The sequence below is a fragment of the Macrotis lagotis genome, chromosome 1 (genome assembly GCF_037893015.1).
Source record: "Macrotis lagotis isolate mMagLag1 chromosome 1, bilby.v1.9.chrom.fasta, whole genome shotgun sequence".
Classification (NCBI taxonomy): Eukaryota; Metazoa; Chordata; class Mammalia; order Peramelemorphia; family Peramelidae; genus Macrotis; species Macrotis lagotis.
In genome coordinates, this window is record NC_133658.1 from 69,251,837 (window position 1) to 69,259,602 (window position 7,766).

The 7,766-nt window shown below is 32.4% G+C and overlaps 1 pseudogene; it reads left to right on the forward strand.

Annotated features, from left to right (window-relative positions):
* Window positions 1–5,127: 5,127 nt before the first annotated feature.
* On the forward strand, window positions 5,128–6,668 carry LOC141513521 (lupus La protein homolog pseudogene; annotated as a pseudogene).
* The last annotated feature ends 1,098 nt before the right edge of the window (window positions 6,669–7,766 follow it).

A 7,766-nucleotide genomic window follows, 5' to 3' on the forward strand; every position in this document is an offset into this window, starting at 1 on the left:
ATGGAGGGCAATAAACAGTTAGTAATTATAACTTTGATTGTGAATCAGTTGAACTATCCGTTAAAAATGTAAATGAATAGTAGACTGGATTAAAAGCCAGAATACTACAATATGTTGCTTACAAGAAACTCATTTGAAGCAGAGATACATAAGAGTAGAGGTAAAAGGTTGGATCAAAATATATTTGCTTCAGCTGAAAAAGCAGTGAAAAAAGAAGGGGCAGTGATCCTTATCTCCAAAAAAGCAGCTGTGAAAATAGTGTTAAAACAGATAAGGAAGGAAACTATATCCTCCTAAAAGGTACAGTAGACTATAAAGTGATTTCAATAATGAATATGTATGCACCCAATGGGATAGCATCCAAATTCTTACAGGAGAACCTGAAAGAACTAACAGGAAGACATAGACCTCAAAACTCTACTAGTGGCAGACCTCAATCTCCTGCTCTCAGATTTAGATAAATCAAATCACAAAATAAACAAGAAAGAATTTAAGGAGCTAAATAGACTGTTAGAAAACCTTGATATGATAGACTTATGGAGGAAATTGAAAGGGGATAGAAAGTACTATAGCTTTTTCCTATTCAATACATGACACTTACACAAAAATTGACTATGTACTAGAGCATAAAAACCTAATGATCAATTGCAGAAAGTCACAAATAGCAAGTACATCTTTCTCAGATCAAAATGCAATAAAAATCATATGTCATACTGGACCAGGGAGATATAGACTCAGAGCTAATTGGAAACTGAATAACCTCATTTTAAAAGAATGAATGGATCAAACAAAAATTTATAGAAATAATTATTTTATCCTATATAATAAAAATAATGAAACACCATACCAAAAACCTATGTGATTCACTCAAAGTGGCTGTCAGGAAATCTATTATATCTTTAAAAGCTTTCATGAAAAAATTAAATAAAGAGGAAATCAATGAAGTAAATATGCAATGAAAAAGTTAGAGAAAGAACAAACTTAAAAAACCCAATTAAATATCAAATTAGAAATTCTAAAAATTAAAGGAGAAATTAATAAAATCGAAAGCAAAACAACTCATTGAATTAATAAATAAATTCAAGAGTTGCTTTTAGATAATAGATAATAAAGTTGATAAATCTCTGCCCAAGTTGATTAAAAAAGAAAGAAGAAAACTAAGTTGCTAGTATCATAGATGAAAAAGGTGAACTCACCACCAATGAGGAGGAAATTAAAGTAACGTGTCAATTATTTTGCCCAGCTCTATGCCAATAAATTTGACAATCCAAGTGAAATGGATGAATATTTACAAAAATAAAGCTGCCCAGGTTAAATTAAGAGATTAAATACAACCATATTTCAGAAAAAGAAATTCAACAAGCTGTCATTGAACTCCCTAAGAAAAAAAAAATCTCTGGGGCCTGATGGAATCACAGGTGAATCCTATCAAACAATTAAGGAAAAATTGGCCCCAAATCTATATAAACTCTTTGGAAAAATAAGCAAAGACAGAAATCTGCCTAATTCTTTCTATGACACCATTATGGTGTTGAAACAGAAATCAAAAAGAGTTAAAACAAAGGAAGAAAATTGTAGACTTATCTCCCTATGAATATAGATGCAAAAATTTTGAAATAAAATCTTAGCAAAACAGTTATAAGTTATCACTAGGGTAATACATTATGACCAAGTAGGATTTATCCCATGAATTCAGGGCTGGTTAAATATTAGGAAAACTTTTATTATTATTATTATTATTATTATTATTATTATTAACATTATTATTAATTATATCAACAGGAAATGTATCAGAAATTACATGATTATATAAATAGATGTTGAAAAAGCTTTTCACAAACTACAGCATTAATTCCTACTAAAAACACTGAAGAGTATAGGAATGAATGAACTGTTCCTTGGAAAAATATGCAGTATCAATCCGAAACCATCAACAAGCATTATATTCAATGATTCTAGGCTAGAGGCATTCGCAATAAGATTGGGGGTGAAATAATGTTGCCCATTATCATTACAACTATTCAATATCATATTAGAAGTGTTAGTTTCAGCAATAAGAGAGAAAAAAAGAAATGGAAGGAATAAGAATTGGGGAGGAAGAGACTAAACTCTCGCTCTTTGCAGATGACATGATGGTATACCTAAAGAATCCTAAGAAATCATCCAAAAAACTACTAGAAAGAATGAGCAACTTTAGCAAAGTTGTAGGATTTAAAATTAACCCTCATAAATCCTCAACTTTTCTATATATGACTAGCAAGATACAGCAGGAAGAGCTAGAAAGAGAAATCTTGGAGTTTACCGGCCAAGGCAGAATCAAAACCTTTTTGAAAACATTTACAAAACACTTCACACACTAATAAATTCAGATTTAAATAACTGGGCAAATATCAACTGTTAATGGATAGGTCAAGCTTATATAATAAAAATGACAATTCTACCAAAACTAATCTACCAATTTAGTGCCTTACCAATCAAAATTCCAAAAAAATACTTTAATGAGTTAGAAAAAGTGCTAAGTAAATTTTTAATGGAGAAATAAAAAGCAAAAAATTTCCATGGATTCATTGCAAAAAAAGTGCAAAACAAGGTAACTTAACCATACCAGACTTAAAATTATATTATAAAGCATTAGTCATCAAAACTATAGTATTGACTGAGAAATAGCATCATGGATCAGTGGAATAGACTAGGTGCAATAGCAGGAAATGGTTATAATAATCTGCTCTTTGATAAACCCAAAGAGTCATGCTGTTTGGATAAAAACTCTCTTTGTTCAAAACTGCTTGTAAAATTGAAAGTTAGTATGGAAGAAGCTTACATTAGACCAACATCTCACACCCTAGACCAACAGAAGATCAAAATGGATATAGGATTTAGAGTTCAAAAACAATATTATATACAAACTAGAAGGTCATGGAGTAGTGTACCTATCAAATCTATGGAAAGGAGAGCAGTTTATGACTAAGGAAGAGATGGAGAACATCACTAAAAACAAACTAGATGATTTTGATTACATTAAATTAAAAAGATTTTTAGAGAAAAAAACTACTTTAACCAAGATCAAAAGAAATGTACTAAACTGGAAAACAATCTTTATAACTAGTATGTCTGACAAAGGTATAATTTTAAAGTATACAAATAACTGAATCAATTTAAAAAATAAAAGCCATTCACCAATTGACAAATGGTCAAAGGATTTGCAAAGGCAATTTACAGATGAGGAGATTAAAGCAATCTATAGTCTTAAGAAAAATTGCTCTACATCATTACTTATTAGAGTAATGCATCTCTGAAGTATCACCTCACACCTCTCAGACTGGCCAATATGATGAGAAAAGACAATGAACATTGTTGGAAAGGATGTGGGAAATCTGGGACACTAGTACATTGGTGGTGGAGCTGTGAACTCATCCAACCTTTCTGAAGAGCAGTCTGGAACTATGCCCTAAAGGCAACAAAAATGTGCATACCCTTTGATACTGCAATACCACTACTGTTCCTATGTGCAGAAGAGATGATGAAAAAGAGTCAAAACATCACTTGTACAAAAATATTCATTACAGCTCTTTTTGTAGTGGCAAAGAATTGGAAATCTAGTAAATGTCCTTCAATTGGGGAATGGCTTAGCAAACTATGGTATGTGTATGTCATGGAACACTATTGTTCTATTAGAAACCAGGAGGGATGGAAAGTCAGGGAAGACTGGAAGAATTTGCATGAACTGATGCTGAGTGAGATCAGAAGAACCCAAAAAACATTGTACATACTAACAGCAACATGGGGCTGATGATCAAACTTGATTGACTTGCTCATTCCAGCAGTGCAACAATCAGCGACAATTTGGGGCTATCTGTGATGGAGAATACCATCTATATCCAAAGAAAGAACTGTTAAGTTTGAACAAAGACTATTACCTTTAATTTAGAAAAAAGCTAATATCTTACTGTCTGATCTTGCTATCTCTTTTACTTTATGTTTCTTTCTTAGGGATGTGATTTCTCTCTCATCACATTCAACTTAGATCAATGTATATCATGGAAACAATGTAAAGACTGGCAAATTGCCTTCTTTGTGGGGTGGGGGAAGGGAAGTAACATTAGGGTAATAATTTTAAAACTCAAAATAAATAAATTTTAAAAAAATAAACAAAAATCTTTTCTGTAGTTTTTCAGCTTCCTTATTCCTTTCTAAATTTGATTGCTCTGTTTTTATTCACCCCAAATATTTTTAACTTAATATAATTAAAATTGGATCATATAGGTACTTTTTAACATTGTTTCCCTATTTGCTTACATTATCACCCCTTGAAGTTATTCTTTTTGATGTAAATGTAAGATTTTGAATTTAATTATGTTGATTTTTTGGTTTAGGAATCCAACCTTCTATTTTATCAAGATGTTTTTGGATCCTGTATCTGTTTTCCAGTGTCTTTGTTATACCTTTAAACTCTTAAAGGATGCCCTCTAATTCTTTATTTTACCCTGGAGGCCATGATTAATTGCTTTATTTTTTTAACTAAAATTTTATTTAATTTGATTTTTTACATTTTTTACATTTCCACATAAAGATTTTCCCTTGCAATTCTATGCATTTTATTTTATTCATTTTTTAAAAAAATAAGCTATTTTGGAAAGTGGTTCATATCTTCACTAAACTGCCAAAAGGATCCATATCAGTAACTGATTAAATAACATGATTGATTTAAACTCTGCATGCTCCATATTCTTAACCTGTAACAGTCAAATAATACTATAATAATAAATAATGATATCTACCAGAAAAATTGCTAAGCATAGTGCAAGGCACATCTTAGAAACTATATGGATTTAAAATAGATATATAGATAGATGAGAGAGATCACAATAGGTGCCTGTAGTTATAATTTGCATATTGTTACTATTACTACCACCACCAACTACTAACACTACTGCAACTACTACTATTACTACTAATAATAATATTTCAACACCATCATAAAATAACATATTAAATATGGTAGAAAATGAAAAATATTGAGTAGTATAAGCTAAGTATATGCCCTTATATGACATTTGACAAGAAACATCTTTTTGGAAATAGCGGCCGCGCGCGGGCGGCGCCGCTGCTCTGGGCTCAGGAGGAACATCGCCGGTGTGTGGCCGTGGTGGCGCCGCCAGCCTGCCGGAACCTCACGGAAAGGCTCCCACCATGGCTGAGAATGGTGATAGTGAAAAAATGACTGATCTGGAGTCCAAAATATGCCAACAGATTGAGTACTATTTCGGTGACTTTAATCTTCCACGAGACAAATTTTTAAAGGAACAGATCAAAATAGATGATGGCTGGGTTCCTTTGGAAACCATGATCAAATTTAACAGATTAAGCAAGCTAACAAAAGACTTTGATGTAATAAGAAGTGCTCTAAAGAAATCAAAGGCAGAACTCATGGAATTTAGTGAGGACAAAACTAAAATCAGAAGATCTCCAAGCAAACCCCTCCCTGAAGTAACAGATGAGTATAAAAATGAAGTAAAAAACAGATCTATCTATGTTAAAGGTTTTCCAACAGATGCAACCCTTGATGACATAAAAGAATGGTTAGAAGGTAAAGGTCAAGTACAAAATATTCAAATGAGGAGAACATTACATAAAGCATTTAAGGGATCAATATTTGCTGTTTTTGATAGTGATGAATCTGCCAAGAAGTTTATAGAAACCCCTGGACAAAGATACAAAGATACAGAGCTGCTGATACTCTTTAAGGAAGATTACTTTGCCAAGAAGAATGAAGAAAGGAAGCAAAATATAGTAGAAGCTAAAGCAAAAGCTAAACAAGAGCAAGAAGAAAAACAGAGGCAAGCAGAAAATGCTGAATTGAAATCCCTGTATGAAAAGATTGGATGCTTGCTGAAATTTTTGGGTGATTTAGATGATCAAACCTGTAGAGAAGATCTGCATACACTTTTCTCTAATCATGGAGAAATAAAATGGATAGATTTCATCAGAGGAGCCAAAGAGGGAATAATCCTTTTTAAAGAAAAAGCAAAAGAAGCACTGAACAAAGCCAATGAAGCAAACAATGGAAACTTAAAATTAAGAAACAAAGATGTAACATGGGAAGTATAGAAGGAGAAACAGAAAAAGAAGCTTTGAAAAAAATCATTGAAGACCAACAGGAATCCCTAAATAAGTTGAAGTCCAAAGGTCGCAAATTTAAAGGAAAGGGAAGAGGAGGTGGTAAAGCTGTTCAGGGTACACCCAATAAAGGAAAAATACAATTCCAAGGCAAGAAAACAAAATTTGATAGTGATGAAGAACAGGAAAATGGTGATGCTGGAGTATCTCTTAAAAGGACACGAGAAAAACCTGAAAAAGAAGAGCCTGCACCAAAACAAATGAAAACTGAAAATGGAGCTGGAGACCAGTAGCTTAATAAAAAAAAATTTTTATTCATTTTAAATAAATTTTAAGCTGTCAGATTCGAGGGTCTTTAAAAAGAAAATCGAATTAAATCCACTTCAATGTCCACCTATAATAGAAGGAGAGGCTATTTTTGTTTAACTTGTTTTTGTTGTTCAAGTATCCTTATTCTGGGTTTTTTAATATGTATAGTTTTGTTCATCATATCAAATGTTGGCATTTCAGACATTGATCTGAACATCAAAAGAAAGGTTCTTTCAGTGAAGTTCTGTAATGTTGGAAATACCAACAAATAAAATATATATACTATATGAAAGAAAAAAAAAAGAAACATCTTTTTGTATCTTTGTTTCATAATCTTTAAAAATAGCAAATTGAATGATATGTTTTCTGAGAACCCTTAAGCATGCCAAACTATTGTAGTATGGCCAATAGGGCATCCCAGTGGAAAACACCTGAAACAATGATGAATCCACCTAAACAACCAAATTTGAGTTAATTTGACTGTACCATAATTTAGCTCTTTATCTTCTCCCCAAGGCTGATATTATTATCATACATTATGAAGATTTTTGTCAATACAATAACAGAGTTTTCTCTGGGAACATGAGCAACTCTCAGTGCTTCTAGCAAATCCTACATATATACACACACATGCAAACACACACATACACATATGACTAGGAAATGGCACATAGATGGGCTTAATTGAAAAAAAGAATGAATGAGAGTTGTTGATAGGCAACAAAGTTGACAGATCAGTTGGTAGTCAGATTGAAAAGGATTTTAAGTATTAAGCTGAAAAATAATACAGTATCAGTGAAGCTTTTTGAGCAGGAGAGGGACAGTTTAAATATTGTGTTTTAGGATTACCATGTTGGTACTTCTATGGATGATGAATTTGATAAGGGAGAAAATTGTGATCAAATGAGATAAATAGAGAAAACTTTAGTTATAATATGATGATTTTTAGAACAAATTAACATGTATTTATTCTTATGGATAAAAATGGGAGAGATTGAAGAAAAGCAATGGACTAGAAGGAATGACAGTGGCATATTCAGAATTGGGGATTAAGGAAAGTTACAGATTAAGGAAAAATTAAAAGCTAGCTACTAAATGGTATTTCACTCAAATGGAATAGGGATGTTTGGAATGATAGTACATTTGGTGTTACGAATGAGTTCTGGGGGCAGCTAGGTGGTGCAGTGGATAAAGCACCGGCCCTGGAGTCAGGAGTACCTGAGTTCAAATCCGGCCTAGCTGTGTGGCCTTGGAAAAGCCACTTAACCCCATTTGCATTGCAAAAGGCTAAAAAAAAAAGAATGAGTTCTGCTGCATGTGATAAGTTTGAATGGCCTACA